Here is an 18,092-nt window from a genome sequence, read left to right as displayed (position 1 = left end):
CTGGTTAATGAGATTTCAGGGAGGAAGTCCAAGACTGTTGAATTTCTTTTGGAAGACATTCCCTCAGTCAGATTGGGGAACGAGAGAGAGAGAGAGAGAGAGAGAGAGAGAGAGAGAGAGAGAGACTGACTCTCCTGTGCTTGGGGGGTGGGGAATGAAGGTGAGAGAGACCTTGATTCTGAGGCAGCTTCTAAGGCCTTCCAATTTTCTTTAATTCAGAGTGCTCAGCACACTTTGGAATATTGCCTTCTGAGCCCCAACAAAGGGTTAAAATAAGCCCATAACTTTAGTGGGGATTCCTTGTACAAAGTGAGTATGTTCTTAGCTGACTTCTTTGTTGTATTTTTTTCCCTCCATTTATTATATCTGCCCTGTCCCAGCACTCAGCATGAGAGCTGTGGGTGTGTGATAAGGCATTCCTTGCTCAATCCACTTGATATCTCTTAATATTGACTGCACAAACCTGTAGGGACTGGAATGGATCAGTCAAAATCACTCACTTCAAAAACCAGGTAGGAGTTTCCTTATTGATACTCAACCCTGGCTGCACATTAGAATCATTTAGAGAAGTGTTAAAAATTCTGATTCCTTGCCCCCACCTAAAAATACCTGAATTAAAACCCTGAGGTTGGAACTAGATATTGGTATTTTAGAAAGTTCCTCTAGCAATTCTAATGGATAATGAACGTTAGGTACCACTGCTTAGATAATTTCTCCTAGGAGACATAAAAATTCAACAGGTAAGGAGTTTTTTAGTATCTTTTCCTGAGTTCAGGGTGAAATTCAAAGTGTGATTTCTCAGTCTTAAGTTCTCATCCTAGAGTTATCTAGAATAACAGCCAGTATCCTTGCTACAGGGAATGATGGAGGTAGCACGTTTGTCGAACCTAGGGATCCAGGCAGGCTAATTTTTGAGATTGACTACTGCTTTTTGTTCCTAAACATTGTCTTAACCAGTCATTGACTTCAGAATCTATAATGTAATCAGTATTTCCTTCTACCAACACATAAAGTTGATCATGCAAGTAGGGTGGTTGAGCCCTACTAATTGAAAGAGATTTTTCTGTTACTTAGTGTAACATGACTCCATTTAAACTACAAGTCTTAGGTTGTTTTTTTCCTTCAACTTCCTGTTAAAAGTTATATTTTTCTCTCTCTACACTTTCTCATGCAGGGAATTGAAACCCGGAAGCTACCCCTTGGCCCTGGTAGACACCAAGAAAACAAGAATTGTGACATTTTCTCTGGCTAGCTAAATCTAGTATATATTTATCTCCTGGCTTTTGTTTCTATAAATTGTAACTACTTCTGTATGACCAGCAGAGAGACAGACTCACTGCTTCTCCCAGTTTTGGCCAAACCACATTAAATTCATTTTTCCTTTTTACATCATTTGCTTATATGTGGGCGGCTGCTGAATCCAGCCAGCCAGGATCCAAGCAGATTCCCCCGCTTAGTTGCTAGTAACATTAGCACTTCTCAACATAATGCCAGACTTTTCTCCCATAGGGCCCCTCTGGCTTAAGCTTCTCAAAATAAGAAGAGTGGCTTCTAAGATCTTGATGTTTTTACCTTGAATTATCTTGATAATTCCTTCAAGCATTTCATTCTGTCTACAGATTTTCCTTAAACTGAGAAATACAGACGCCAAATATAGAACATCATTTATGTACATATTGCTCCCTGAAGCTATAAAATGAAGGGAATATTCTTTACCAACACCAGTAAAGAATGGGAAGAATCTGGCCAAAGTAACAAATTATTTTGGCTTCACAATTGTCATATGGGAAATTACCTTGATGTAATGGTAGCCTGAATGTACATTATCAGGAAAGCTATCCTGGAATAAAGACTACATTTCCCAGACCCACTTGCAGCCAGGTGTGACCATATCATTAAGTACTAGCCAATGAGATATAAATAGAAGTGATGTGTCATTTTTTTTTTAAAATCATAAACCTCAAAAGGAAAGTATCCTCTCCCCCTGCCCCCATTTTGCTGACTGGAATAAAAATTCACCTGGGCCATGTGTTTGACAGCAACTTTCATATGAGAAATATGTTTCTATCTTGTTTAATCAGTGTTATTTGGGGTTTCTGTCACACAAGTGAATTCACACACTGACTCTACCTAGTCCCTCAGTCTTAAATACCATGACAAAAATGTTTGGTAGGTACTTCGCTCTGGGAAGGGGAGTCCGAAAGAAAACCTGACTTGCAATGTAATGATTTCATTACCCCAACCTTTTTCTTACAAGTAGTCTGATTTAGTCTGGAGGAGTAGCTCAGAGGTAGTGTGTGTATTTAGCTGAGCATCTTTGAGGTCCTGGTTTCCATCTACAGCACAAAAAAGAAAAAAAAAAGTAGTCTTATTTGAGTAGGCCAGTTGGCCAAGTAGTAATGACCACAGAAACCCAAACCCAAACCTTCCAGAGTAGTTGTAGGTGCAATAGGTCAGCCTTGGGTGTGCTGAACTTCAGCTAAGTAGGAGAGTTCACCACCTGAGAAATAAACTGTATTCCACTGAGAAGAATGAAATGATAGCCACACTTTCAGGATTCTAAAAAGAAGATGGCCTTGTGCTTCATGCACAATGTACTGGTTACCATTTACTTAAAATAAGATATTACTTATGTCTACATATTCTAAGTGTCTCCCAGAAAAAAAGGTTAGATTTTAAAGTTTCATGCATTAGTTGCTTTGCTAAAATCATACATTCAAAGGAAAGAGAGAAATGTGAAAGGTATTAAAATTTAGGGAGCACTTCTGGTTAGGACAGCAAGTTCCACCCATTTCTTGTTGGTTTGGTCACCATTTGTGAGTTCCCTAAGCAATGATCCTTCTGGATGTCCGTGGAGAGATTTTAATCTATATTTCATAAGGTTCAATTCATTTTTTCTCATCCTCTGAGAAGACAGTCTAGAATATAGCACATTTAGGAAAGAAAGTAATGAACTGTCAGGAAGGGCAGATTAGAAGCAATTCATTGGCTAGTCAGTATCTTCAGCCATGTTCTTGTCAAGTAGGCAAACTTTCCTGCCTTTCAGTTCTTCTTAGGCTTTTATGTATTACCCTCAGGGTAACACAGTCTCTCAAGTTACTCGGGGCATCTAATCCATTCACATTAGTTGATGACCCACTTGATATATGTATATATTTTCCCCTCTGGAGCTGCCTGTCTTGCTTTGATCCTAGTGCAAACTCAAACATTTTAAGAGCACAAGGCTTAACAACACAAGATGCTGAGTTACACACAAAATGTGGTTAATTCCACATAGAACTATATTTGGTGACCTAATATGGAGTTTTGAAATACTATTTTAGCACAAAAATGTAAATGTCCTTATAAATGTCATATCTTTCTCAAGTGCTTTGGTTGACTCATTGTTCAATGAAAAGCCTTAATTACATTTCTGTTACTCATTAGCAACTTCAGTGCAGGCTGACTGGGGATCTTGGTCTCAGAGCTTTCTGAGTGCTGATTTGATGACATGGCCCGTAGACACTTGGAGATAAACATGTACCGCAAGGAGATAGGATGATGGATTTGGGACTATATCAATCTTCAGGGAAGGATTTAATTTTTTTTACAAAAAAACTTCTGAGGTCAAAGAATCCTTTTATTATAGGTCACTGAAGTTCTCTTAGATTTGGCGGGACTCCCAAGTCATCCTGGTAGGCTTCCAATGCCAGCCTCTCCCCGCCAAATGCTGTCCTCCATTCAGGAAATATTGTTTTGGTCTTTTCCTCTGCATCCTCTAAGAGTGGGATGCAGGTTCTGAGAAAGAAAATGGGGACCAGTGGGCTGTGAAGGAAAGGAGGATAAGGTTTGGGGCCTAAGGAAGAATGAATCAAGAAAAAAGCCTGCTTACCCTATGGGTACACAAGATGCCAGTGGGGGTTAGAGCTGTGTAGTCAACAGCCAGGCAGAACACTCTGAGATAATTGTGGACATCAGGTTCTACCAGGGATGGGCCCTAAGGGGCGAAGGCAAAAAGCTGAGTTTTGCCCATTTAGCTAATTTAGTCCCCCCTGGGAGGGTCTGCTTAAAGTAGATAGGGAGAAGCAGTTCAAAAAGCTAACATTGATTGAATTTATACTAATTGCCCTAAAGGCTACATCTACCTTGCCTCATTTAATTCTCACAAATTAGTTTTCAAGGTAGCTCTTACTATCTCTACTTTTCCAAGAGAAATTGGGAAGTTAAGTACCTTGACTGAAGTTAGACAGTGATGAGATGTAGATTCATTAGTACAGCAATTCATTCATTTATCCTGTATCTGGGTCTATAACTTCTGTGTGCAGAGGAACATGTAGGCTCTATTTTCCATAGCTCAGGACCTCTCACTGATGATCTGTGGTTCAAGGTGGCAACTGAGTTGCAGAAGTGGAAATATGGATATTCTCTTTTTTAAACATTAATTAATTAGTTAATTAATTAATTAATTTTTAACCTTTTTAAAATTTCATATATGACAATAGTGGAATGCATTACATTCATAATTATCCATTCACAGTACAATTTTTCATAACTCTGTATATAAAGTATGTTCACGGCAAATTATGCCATTATATATGAGCTCTCTTATTGTTTTATTTTTGCATTTCAATTCTTAATACACCTTTATATCGCAATTTATCATATCTCTGTTTGTATATAAGGTATGACAATAGTGGAATGCATTACAATCCTTATTACACATATACAGCACAATTTTTCGTTATCTCTGTATATAAAGTATGTTCACACCAATTTATGCCATTATACATGTACTCTTTTTCTTTTTGCATTACAATTCTAAATACACATATATACCACAGTTTTTCATATCTCTGTTTGTATATAAGGTATGGTGGCACCAAATTCAAATCTTCATACATGTATTTTGTATAATGATGACCATCACATTCCACCATCCTTGCTAATCCCCTTTCCCCTCCCTTTCCCTCTCACCCCTCTTCCCTATCTAGAAATAATATAATCCTCCCATGCTCTCCCTCCCTATCCTACTTTTGAGTCACCCCCCTCCCCCCTTATAACAGAGAAAACATTCATTTGTTTTTTTGGGATTGGCTAACTTCATTTAGCATTATCTTCTCTAACGCCATCCATTTACCTGCAAATGGAGATATGGATACTCTTTACCTCCAGGCAGCTCAGCAAGCCCTGGGCTCCTGGGCTCCTAGCCTCCTAATCTGCTTTCCTCCATATTCCATACAAGTATTACTATTTTCTATCTGTGCCACCATATGAAAAAGATTTGGAAATGCTACTGTAAACTGATTTTTTTTGGGGGGGTTACTAGGAATTGAACTTGGGGGTATTTTATCAATGAGCTATATCCCCAGCCCTTTTTATTTTTTATTATGAGATAGGGTCTTTCCAAGTCTTGCTGAGGCTGGCCTTGAAGTTGTGTTCCTCCTGCCTTAGCCTCCCAAGTAGCTGGGATTATAGTCTGCCTCCTTGCCTGGCCTGATCTTGCTCTTTAGATCCTCCTTGAGTGGTAAAAGGAGTGTGGGTAGAGTGGATGATGATATCTGTCTTAGTTTGTTTCAGTTTTTGAACAGATGTGAATTTTATTTTAAAATGTTATTAACACATTTTAATGTACATATTAATGGGGTTCAATGTGATATTTCCATATATCATATAGCATGCACTCATTAAACCCAACTACCCTATTCCATGCCCACCCCTTGACCTCCTTATACCCTTCCCAATTTCTAGTAACCACAATTGTTTTTTTTTTAATTTTTATTTATTTATTTTTTTAATTGGTTGTTCAAAACATTACAAAGCTCTTGACATATCATATTTCATACATTAGATTCAAGTGGGTTATGAACTCCCATTTTTACCCCAAATACAGATTGCAGAATCACATCGGTTACACATCCACATTTTTACATAATGCCATATTAGTAAGTGTTGTATTCTGCTACCTTTCTAGTAACCACAATTGTAAATTAGGGTCAACTAAGTTTTAGCTTCTATATGTGAGAGAGAACATATGGCGTACTTATCTATGTTTGGCTAATCACTTAGCATTCTTTCCAGTTTAAATTGTCTCTTTCAAGTTAGTTAATTGTCTTCCACATAAGTTCTTGGATTTGAAAATTTCCTGTTCCCCTTCTTCACTCCAGGTTGTCTCCTGGCATGTAGGCATGTGGTCTTTTGGCTTGTGTTTTCTGGATCCTTGCTAACTATGGTTGAAGAGTCTCCATCTTCTTATCTCTGTACTAGTATTTGTCCTCACTAAATCCATAGCTGGTGTTACTGGTTCTGTCTAGTTATGGGTCAAATGCTGGCATCAGCAGTTGCTGACTGTGGGCCTTGATTTTGCTCCAATCTCAAGGTCCCTGCCTTTGGGGCTCTTGTCTTCCTTATCCTTGGCCTCCTCAGTCCTTCTTTCCTCTTTCCATCTCTGTGCTCCCACCAGGGCACTTGGGAACTTCTAAACTGCTTGCATATCATGCATCAGCCACGGAAACTCATCAGTGCCAGTTCAGAAGGTCTCTCTAGATTCCTTCTTGGAGTTCTTTGAGGCTCTGTCAATGGAAGCCCCTGCTTGGGGCCTTACCCTTTGGAGGGCATCCTTCTAGTGCTCCTCTGGCTGCACCAACCAGCAAAGAATTCATAGTAGGAAAGAGATGCCAAGAGAATGTGCTCTTTCTCTAGCTCATACTTTGGGTGCCCAGGTGTCACACCCCTAGGCCAGTTGTGCCAGGGCAGTGGGAAGGCTGCTGAAGGTCCAAGAGTGATGGTGTGCAAGACATATGATTTATAGGGGAAAGCCTATGGAGATCAGGGACTGCTACAAGAATAGCTCAGTGGTGACAGTTTAAACCAGCAGCACCTCCATCCCTTCTGGTACCTAACCAAGCAGCACCTCCATCCCTCACACTGCTACCTCAGGCAAGAGTGCCTCCATTCCTCATGGCACCTTTGTCTAGTGGCATCTGGCTGGATGAGTGACTTGCACAGTGCCCTTGATTCTGTTCCAGTCACCACCTGAGAGAGGGGTTTTATATGTTAGACTATAGAAGCAGTGACATCATCAGCATCAGCTTGCTTAATTGGCTTGCACGATCAGCATCCCAAGGAGCAACTGTCATGGTGTCCATGCAAGAGAGTAACTTTCTACAGATGACACTAACTTGCCCTTATTCCCTGTGTGTGTAAGAGAAAGCCAGTGTCCTTCAGGATAATATGTATCTGGATAGTCTGGCCCAGGCTTGCTCTTATTGTTCCCTTAACTTGGCTAGGTTTTTGGGAACAAAAAGAGAGCATTCAGGGACATGGTATTTTACTATTCCCTGCCTTTTAAAGGAGGATACAGAAATTCCTGGTAAACAACCTGAGCCTGCTTCTAGAGCCTTGTATCTCTTCTCCCAGACCACGAGTGTATATATACCTGGCCCAAGGAGACTCAAAGGGAAACATTTTTGGAGGGTCTGTGGACATGTGGGAAGCCCTCATTGTAGTGCAGAATGGAGACAGGAGTTGCAAGAACACGAGTTAGGCCAACAACCTCCAGGTACCACAGCTACTTCTCCCCCTGCCAAGGTGCGCCTCTGGCACTCTGCCAAATTGGATGGGCTGCTGTGCTGGGCATGGGGCTTCCTGAAAAACTTGACATGTTCCCTCCCCTGTATTCAGGAAAGCCATCTTCCCATGCTGGTGTTCCCTTGTTTCTCTCCATATTGCCCTCAACATGCCCTCTACTTGCCCTGGAGCTTTTGCTCTGGTTCTGCGTGTGGTGATGGAAGAGGTTGGGGGAGGAGGGAGGCACCAGGATGTGTCTAACTTCTTGTTCCTCCAAAACTTCTTCACTACTTCTCAGAGTGATTTATTCTTTCCTGTGGCTCCATGACAGATCTCAAAATGTTTTCTTTTTTAAAATTTTGTATATATTTTTAGTTGTTGATGGACCTTTATTCATTTATTTGTATGCGATGCTGAGAATCGAACCATCCCACTAAAGGGTAGATGCATTGTGGTCTCCCAGGCCACCAAATTCATAGAATGTGAAAATATTTTTATAGATCAATTAATTTATCAACCATCATGGTATGCCAATTGTATTCTAGTTATTACCAGGTACTTGAACGCAGATTTATGTTAAAGGCCACACTTTTTCCCTAAAGCTGTATCACCCCTCCGTGTTAGGTCTATTGCAATTCCCAGTTGTTATTTTTTCACAAGTCTCTTCTATAAAGCTATTTCCTTTTAGGCTTTCTACTTTTTATCCCACAGATGCATTTCTTTATCTGATTATTATATCTGTCCTTGTTCTGATTGCTGGTTTATTCCCACACTGGGTCATGGCTTTTATGGACCAAAGATCCTGAATTATCTGAAAGGACCCACCACACCCTGGCTAACCAAGCTCCCTCCTGTGGTTTCCAGGCCCTTTCATGACACAGTTGGCATTGGACTAGCTCTTTATCAAAGGCCAATAAAACTACATATTTCCATATTCCAAGTCGTTCTGAAGATAGATGACTGCCAAACTTTCAATTCCAGTTCAGACCACTTGTCTGAGCACCAGGCTCAGAAGCTGCTCCGGTTTGGCCAATCCCTACTTAATCTTTAGGACCCTGTGTAGGCCCATGTCCTCCAGGAAATAATTTGGATAGCCCTGCCTGGTGTATTAGTCAGCTTTTTCTTGCTGTGAACAAAACATCCAATAAGAACAACTAAGAAAAAGAAAAGTTTGTAATGGTCTCATGGTTTCAGAGGTCTCAGCAACTCCATTGTTCTAGGCCTGTAGTGAGGCAGAACATCATGGTGGAAGGGTATGGTGGAGGACAGCTGCTCACCCATCTTTCCAGGAAGCAGAGAAAGTGAAAGAGGAGCCAGGGACAAAATATAATCTCCAAGGGCATGCCTTCTGTCCCCTACTTCCTGTGGTTATGCCCCACCTTTGAACATTCCTGCATTAACAGCTGAGCTTTTTGTGGGTTCACCTCAGGATAACTTGGGTGCCCCAAGGATAGCAGGGAGGTTAAGAGGTGGGATAAAGGTAGTCTAGACAGAGTAACTAGAATAAAGTGATGGACTTTTCTGGGCAGGGGTGATTCTGAGAGTCCTTGGCAGGGAGGATCATGTTTAGGGGGCCCCTTCCTAGCCTGGCTCCTGGATAATTTTGGTGCATCTATCTGTGCTGCCATGGTATTCTATGGCAGAATAGATTTATCTGTGATCTCTGGTGTTCTCTGCCTTCCTGTAACAAAGCTGACCTGTGGCTTTCGTCCCAGCAGCATCACCTTATCTGGAAGCTGCTTAGAAACCCATATGCTCAGCACCCAAGCCCAGTGAATCTGAAACTGAGGTCAGGACCCAATCATATGTGTTTTAACAAACCCTCTAGGGAGTTCTGGTTTTAACCAGTATTTGAGAACCACTCTGTAGAGAAATGATCTCATCTGTTAGATTATAAGCTTCTCAAAAGTAAGGATGAACCTGGCTCACTTTTGTGTGCCCAGGATCTAGAACAGTTCCTCTGTGCCTTGCCCATGATGGATAAAGCTGTGTATTTGCTGCCTTTGGGATGGCTTTAGGATCAGAGACCTAGGAATGGCATTCTGACCTCCAAAATAACTGCCCTCACCCTGACACGTAAAGTTTTTGAAAAAAATGATAGATTAATGGGAACAAAGAACCTCTTTGTTAATAGAGTGCCCACGGACACCCAAGAGGAGGCTTGGTGAAATCTGGTGTAGCTCATGCAGGTTTTGATTTGGGGGCCTATGTGATATCTTCTCAGTACCCCAAATGCAGACCATGGATCACACTGCCCTCTGGCTGCTGCATAGAGGAAGGACATTGAGGAAAGAGGGGTTAAACGTCAGTCTGAGAACAGGCCCTGTTGTAACATGTCATCCAGCTGCAAGGAAGGATATGTAGGAAAGAGAGGGGAGGCTTCTTTTCACCCCAACCCATCTTTCCTACCCAGCAACATGGGTTCAAAGAGAATAGTAAAGAGTGGTACTAATGAGAATAGGAGTTAACATGTATGGGCTACTTATTATGTGCTAGGAACTGTTCTAAATGGAGCACAAACAATGATTCATCTACCAACTTTTCAGGTGAGGAAGCTGAAACATGGAGAAGACATTGTTGAGATATCAAAAGTGGTAAGTGGAAGGTCAGGCAGTTGGGGCCCAAAGTCTGATCCCATAACTACTACTCTAATATGCTTCTCCACAAAAGGATTAGGAGGCCTGGTTGCTGTTTGGGGGCAAGTGGCTAGGAATGTGTCAGGAATAGAGAAGGTACAAATTCACCCAGTGAGAGAATGATTTCTGTGCCTTGTGGAGTCCTTGAGTCTCCCGCTCCACCTCAGTTCTTGGCATAGAAGAGAGTAAGGATGACTGTTGTGCCCTTGGGGGCAGCCAAGCTCCTAAGCATACAAAGGCAAAGCAGGCCCAGAGAGGATCAGAGCTTAGGGTTCTTGCTTTAAGGCACAGTTACTGTTCCTTCCTTACCCAAATAACAGAATATCCCAAGAATGTCTTCTGGCCAAACTAATCAGGCTAGAAAATCCATCTCTCCTGTGGGAGATGGGCAGAGGTAGCCTTGGCCTGAGGGAACCATGCTGCCTGCCAGCTCTGTGTCTTTCCCTTAACCATGGGTGGAGGGGGGTGGAGAAAAAGAGGAGGTGGAGAGAAGGGATGTTGGTAAAGGGTCTCAGCAGCAGAAGCAGGATGAGGTGTAAGGTTAATGCCTGAGTAAACTGGGAAATAAATTAGGATGAAATTGGGCATGTTAGAACTTCCCTTAAAAAGTGAAAAGCAGTGTATTGGATAGAGATATTAAATCAACAAGTTAATGCTGTCATGATAGGTTTTCTGCAAGTTTCTTAATAGCATAAATTTACACATGTGCATGCGTACACACACACACACACATACACACACACACATTCTTTTCAGTAAAACCACCAGTTTTGGCATTTCTTTTTGCAGTAAAGGTGAATGATTTTTCCCTCAGATTGATCAGATTGAAAGATAATTAATTTAATTCACTTTTTGACATCCCATCTGAAATGTGGTAGGTTATGGAAAACAGAGTTGGTTTATTATATACATATATAAACATGTTTTATATATATTATGCTAGGCCAGCGCTCTACCGCTGAGCCACAATCCCAGCCCCATTATATATATATTATGTACGTCTTTTATTTCTGACTATCATAGAGTGTGGTAGATTGACTGCAGTTTTTCTTCTTTTACAAATAAGGAAATGGCCTCAAGGAGCTAAGCGGCTGTCCATGGGTGATCAGTCAGCTGTCAGAGGCAGGATTAGGTCTCAATTCTCTTCTTGCTGTCCTGGCCAGAATGTGTGCTCTTGGGCATTCATGCAGCACAGTCTTCCCTTGTGCTTTGGAGGCAAGTGACCTATTTCTAAGTAGGCTCATCACAGAGAGGCCCTTAATGGATTTGCCTCACTTTTAAAAAGAGGAAATGATTTCTTCTCCCAAGATACACATATAATGGGTGAAATTATTATTTCATCAGCATAATTCGCCTTTCACTTTGGTGTGCAGGGTACTTAACGGCACCAGCTTCTACTGAAAAAAATTACTTGCAGTGGTGGATATCTCCCTGGGGCAGGGGGCGAGGTGGAGCCAGGAAGTACCTTCAGAAATTGCTCCTTTCTGCTGCTTGTAGCTGTGGAAGTGCAGACTGCACATCCAGAGAAACATCCCCTAGGTGTGGCAGCTGCATTAGTTCAGGGAGCCTGGGTTTTCTTTACAACCTCCTTTACAAACTGTCTGAAGCACAGGGAAGTCTATTTTGGATTTCAGTGACTGAATGGCAGTCAGGACAAGGTAAACCAGATTAATGGGAATTTACTTGAAGGGAGAGAAAATGGAGGCTGGAACTTCTGTTCATTAGTAGAAGTGAATGATGAAGAATCAGTAGCAGTCCTCATGTAATATGAGCAGACCTTGGGCTAAGGACAGAGCTAAGTTTAGGGAGTTGCTGGTTGGGAAGCTACCCAGATGTCAATATGTAAACAAGAACATTCTGGAAATGGAGTGCAGATGAACTCAGTCTTCCAGATGATGTCTTCCATAACTGGCTAAATATAAATTAATTCTCCTCCCACTAAAGTAGGAAATGTGCTAGTGTTGAAATTAAAGACATGTTCCTCTATACCATGTTTGAGTATCTTTACAACATACACGCACATGTAAGTTGCGTGTTCTGGCTGTCTGTACCATCAACCCTGAGACGAGTTCCTATTGAGAATTGTAGGAAGTTGGTATTTGTAGTGATTGGATATTTTGAAACAGTAATACAACATGATACTTTTTGTTGAGAATAAGTGCTATATCTTTTTGCTCAGATCTTTACATGGTTCGGTTTCTTTCTGAGATATTTTCTGATTCTAAAGACCATCGTAATTAATCCCTCATTACTGAATATAGAAAAGTATAAAATTTCATTAATAAAAAACCAGTTTTTCTCTTTACTTCCATTAAATAAACGTTGAACAAATATTTAAGGAATATTGGGTTGGAGGGTCACCAAGTCATTCACTACTCACACATCAGGGTGAATATAAGTTGACCTGCCCTTCCAGCTAGAAGTGTAGGTTTGAATGGAAAAGCAAGGATTGATTTTACTGAAGTTATATAGAGAGAAATGGCAAGAATTAGGGGCAAACCCAATGAAGCAAAGACAAAGGAAAAGTCACACTGCATTGAATTGCGTTTGGCCAAACGGGTTGCCTGAGTGATATGACCACAAAGGTAAACCGGGCAAGTGGCACTCTGGAGGCTTTCAGGACCTGAAAAGGGGTCAGAATCAGGTCCAATGATGGAATATTTGGGTTGTTTCCAGTTTAAATCAATAAAGATTATTCTGAATTTTTCCCTGACAGTAAGGAGAGCCAATGCATATATGTTGCATGGAAGAAAGAATCAATTAAGGGAGAGAAAGTTAAAAAAAAAAAAAGTCAGTGCTTTATACTCAGCTGAAGCTGGGATCTAACAGGAGATGTGAAAAAATGAAGAAAAGAGAAGCATAAACAGAAGAACCTCTCGCTGTGCTAAAGAGCTAACTTAGGAAGCAACTATTTATTTGAGGTGATTCTCTGCTATAGAATCATGTAACCTCCTTGGAGAGAATGTAGACAAACACAAAGCCTAATGATTACCGATACATTATTTCCCTGTGTTGAACATGGGAATTATTATTTGAGGTGGAATTCCACATTTTTCTTTTGCCCTTTTACAGATCATTAAATGCATTTTCAAATCAAGAAAATTCTCGAAGGCCTTCACAATCTGGGATTGTTTGCAGAGCAAGAACTCGGCTCTTATATTTGCAACTTAATGATACATCTGTATAAAGCCCAGAATTTTTGTATAAAACAGGTGTGAGTTCAGTATATATTTTCCCGCTCCGTTAAGCATCTACCTTTCCCTTGAAATCACTCCCCATCTTATATAGCACAAAGACACTGAAGTGGTCATTTATTTTAAATTAACTTAGTGCTGGGCTGGAAAACACAGCTCCCAGATGATGGTAAAATTATTCCAACAAGGTTGCCTTTGGGACTGTTAACCATAAAGTGATCTTTATAGGCCAGTGTTTTTCACGCTAAGCTGCTGTGACTACATGAAAGGTAAATGTCTGGCACCAGGCAAAGGGGATGTTTGACCAATAGGCTTTATGGCCCGTACTTCTTACAAGTCCATTTTGTTTTTTCTTTTTCCTTTTATTTGCACTTGGGACATGTGGAAAACAGACGCTTTGAGCAGAGAAAACATTCAAAGGTCTCTCTGTTCCAGGAGCAAAATATAAACAAACAGGCTGATCATCAGTTCCCAGAATTTCCCATTCATTTCTTTCATTTCAGTTGCCTGATCTCACTATAGGAGTAGGATCTGTCTCCCATTTGGGGATCCTCTTTAGCAGAATGAATGAGCAGATGGGGAAAGTTATCTTTTCTGACCCTGATGGATCTGTGTATTGCTTCTCAAATGCCATAATCCAGTTCCTTTGCTTCCTTCCAGAATAGTCTCAGTGAAGGGTTTGTCTCTTTGAGATGTGGCTTTTGTTCATTATGGATGGGTTTGCTCCTTTTTTATCAGTCTTCTCCCAGAATCCCCTACCTCCTGGTTCCCAATTCTTAGTCCAGCCAAATAACACTGGGCATGAATAGCTAAAGACAAGGGATACATTTCATGTTCTCATCTATGTAGCTATCCCTCCTTTTAATGTGGATGATGTTTCACTGAGGCTGTGGTGCTTGACTTTGGGTGTACATTAAGTTTCTGGTGGCAACTTTAAAAACTCCGGATGCCCAGGCTGCCCTCAAGACAAATTACACCAATGTTTAGGGTGGGAACTAGGCATTTCTTCATAGGCAACTCATAGCCAAAGTTGAGAACTAGTGTACTGAGTGGTTTTGATACTTCCTTGGTGTGTGCTAGTGGGAAGGTGTATTGACTAGTTCTGTTTTTATTTCCTTGAAATAAATCAAACGTGGAAAAACACTGGGTCTGAAATTACCTCCAGAGGTATTTCTGACACCTGGATATTGAGAATCTCTGCTCTTGAAGAAACTTCTGTCTTAAAAGGGCTACAGATCTTTAGAATGAGAGAGCCAACAGTTTTTTCATTGCTCAATGAATAACTTAAAGCTATAGTTATAAGTTACCAGGAATTATAAGGTATTGATCAGAAGTCACTTCATAAAGTACCATTTATTTATTTGTGTATGTATTATATTATTATAATTTGTTACAGGTATATTTTATTTGTATTGATACCCTGGGAATACCGAAAGACAAAGTGAGATGCTGCAGCTACAAGGTAAAATCTTTCCCTTGTTCATCTGCTCAGCAGTAAATTCATTTATGATCCATACCCTCTCCTCCAGAAACAAAATCAACAAAACCCCACACCCAAATTTTCCCCAGGAAATACAATTCCAAACTTAGAAAGTTGTTTCACTTAGGTACCTCAGATACACTTGAGTGCAGCCATGTCACTGTTATTATTTTTCTATTGTGAGTGGATTAGATATTTCTGCCATTTGAAAAGCCAATTTCTGTATTATCACCTGTGGAAGGCATGTGGTGGCTTTGGTTATTAAGACTATCACAGTAAATCCTTAAAGTCCTTTACTTCCAGAAGGTAGAACATGACTTACTGGCCAAGTGTCAGGATAGGCATGGATTAGTTCCTCAACCTGAGTACCTCCTCATTCATCAGTGTTATCACTGTGGCATGTCCAAACATCAACAAAGAGATACCTAGTGTTGCATGAGTTAGCATATGAGCTCACTACCCTTTTTCCTCTAAAGAGGAAATCTCAGCCTCAAAGAATTTTAGAGATGCAACCTCTCTAATCTAAGAATGGTAAAAAGATCCTATTCCTTATGCCAGGGATGGACCATTGGTGGTGGTTGTATGGATGTCCTGTTGAGGAGAGCGAGACAACAGCTGGGTTTAGCAGGAGGAGCCCTCCACTCTCCCTGTCAATAATGATGTCCACAGTGGGTGTGTGAGAGGAGGGCTGTGACAGATGATGATGGGTTAGTATGTGTTGTACCTTATCTAGCATAGCTCCTTTACCTTGCAATAGTGGTTCTCAGTATGGTTGTATACAGGAATCATTTGGGGCATAAAGAATCTCCATGTTTAGGCCATACCTAGGCCAATTAAATCAGGATATTTGTGTGTAGAACCAAGGTATTTCCCATATGCAACTAATGCGGAGAACTACTTCCTTAAGGAAACGTTAAGGACCTTGAGAGGTAATGAATTGCCCAATATCATAATGGAGGATGTCTGCCAGGTTTCATAATTCCCATCCACTTTTCTGTTTGCCATACTATTTTGTTTCCATCATGCATCTTCATAGAAATGCACAAAAATGGCACACTAATTATAGCTGACTCTTAGTATCCATGGGGAATTGTTTCCAGGATCCCTCACAGTATAAAAATCTGCAGATGTTCAAGTACCCTATATGAAAGGGTATAATATTTTTATATACTCTATGCATATCCTCCCATATGTTTTAAATAATATGTAGATTACTAGATACCTGGTACAATGTAAATGAAATGTAATTGTTATATTGTATTGATTAGTGAATAATGACAATAAAAAAGTCTATACATGTTCATATGGGCACAATTCCCCCCCCCCCAATATTTTGATCCAAGATGGATTGAATCTGTGGAGGTAGAACTCATGGATATGGAAGGCTGACTATATTTGTTCACTGTTATAATAGTGATTCCCAGCATTTGATTTTCTAGATCAAATGAATTACAAGTATTCCTACTTTAAAAAATTAGTTTGAAAAAATATGTAGAACTTGTTTTTATTTATTTACTATTTTTTAAAGATGTGGTCTGGTTACATTACCCAGAATGTTCTTATGGCTTAAGTAATCCTCCTTCCTATCGAGTAGCTGGGACTATGTTCACGTACCACCGCATCAAGCTATAGAACTTATTTTGATGAGTGAAATACAAATTTATTTAGAATTTGGGGAGACTTTTTGACCCTTTGTATTTTCCCAGTGGATCATGCCCTCTCAGGTAATGCCTTTTTTGGTAGTGGGCACCACTGATTTAGACCTAAGGGGTACAGGAAACAGAGTGGCTATGACAAGTCCAGAACTTTGCCAGGACTAATTAAAAGGCTCAGTAAATTGCCTGAAGAAAATCTTTGATACTAGTCTTGCTGGCCTGTCTGCTGTCGTTGACATCCATAGGAATTACATTATTTCAGGACACATGTAGCTCAATAGAATCTAACTCCTTGGGATCAGAAAAGGCCATTCTTAAGTTTGATTCAGTGAGGATGCTGTAAGGCCTCAGCCTAGAGGTGTTCTGAGCTTCTTTCAGGTCATTATAAGCCACCCAATAGTAGGGTGTGGCAGTTTGTGAGGAGATGGTTTGTCATGGTTATTTCTTGTGCTTGTGTAAATGCTCATTCAGACAACTCCATTTGATTTATAGCTGGGAAACCTGTCAGTCACTTTCCCTCAGGGACCCAATTTCCTAATCTTTACAAAAGTGAGATTAATGTCCCTTCTAATTCTAAGGAACTATCCTTAGTAGGATGGTTATTATTTTATAGATGAGAACATTGGCCTTGAAGTATATAAAGTGACTTTCTTAAGACCATTCCTAACCATGAGAAACTATTGGATAGAATTAGGCCTCTTGTGTTATTTCTATTAATTAGCAAGTCTAAATAAAGACCTTGGGCTGCATGAAAATTTGTCAGGCTTCCCTACAATTCCTTACACCTTTCCTTAGACCTCTGCTCTAGGACTTCTTAAGAATGCTCTGAAGAATGACCCTGAGTTCAGAAACCTACACACGTTGGAAAATTCCCAAAGCACATTCTTCCCATGACTAGATAAAGGGCCCATTGTGGTCTCTTCCCTATAGGTCTGCAGTGGAGCAGGAGCTACGGAACAAGTTATTTAATTCTGTAAACCATGTATTTATGGACCACCTACTTAACTAGATAACAAAACTTTGGAGATGCAAACACAAATTAGAAGGAGTTTCTGCCTTTGCTTGACTTAAAAGGGAGACCATCACTTACACATACAATGATTATAAAGCAGGCTGATGATTGAGGTGGTTGGGGTTCATATGACTGATTGGCCAATTGAGTTTCTATCTCCAGAAACCTTGCCTTCTGCTATCACAAAGCTAACAAAAGGCTGAATACATGCTTTCCTGGTCTTCTTTTGGTGAAAGTGGCCACATGAGAAGTCTTGCTTGATGAGGGCCACAGACAAGTCAAGATGGCGCCTGGCACTTTGCCAAAAGGAGTGGTTTGAGAAGTAACGCCAGCGAGCCATTAAGATGATGGAGATTCCTTAATGACTGACTGCTGTGTCTAGATTATGTCAATTAAGTTAAGCTGTGTATAATTATTAAGATGATGAGGATTCCTTATTGGTTGGCTGCTGTATCTAGTTTATGGTAATTAAGTTAAGCTGTGTGTGATTGTTGGTTATATATACTTCTCTGTCCCGTAATAAAGCGGCTTCTGCTGTATCGACCTTCACAAGTTGCTTGTCCCCCCCCC

This window comes from Marmota marmota, unplaced genomic scaffold (assembly GCF_001458135.2).
Source record: "Marmota marmota marmota unplaced genomic scaffold, marMar, whole genome shotgun sequence".
NCBI classification, from domain to species: Eukaryota; Metazoa; Chordata; class Mammalia; order Rodentia; family Sciuridae; genus Marmota; species Marmota marmota.
The sequence above is the reverse complement of the archived record's forward strand: the minus strand, read 5'-3'. Positions refer to the sequence as shown.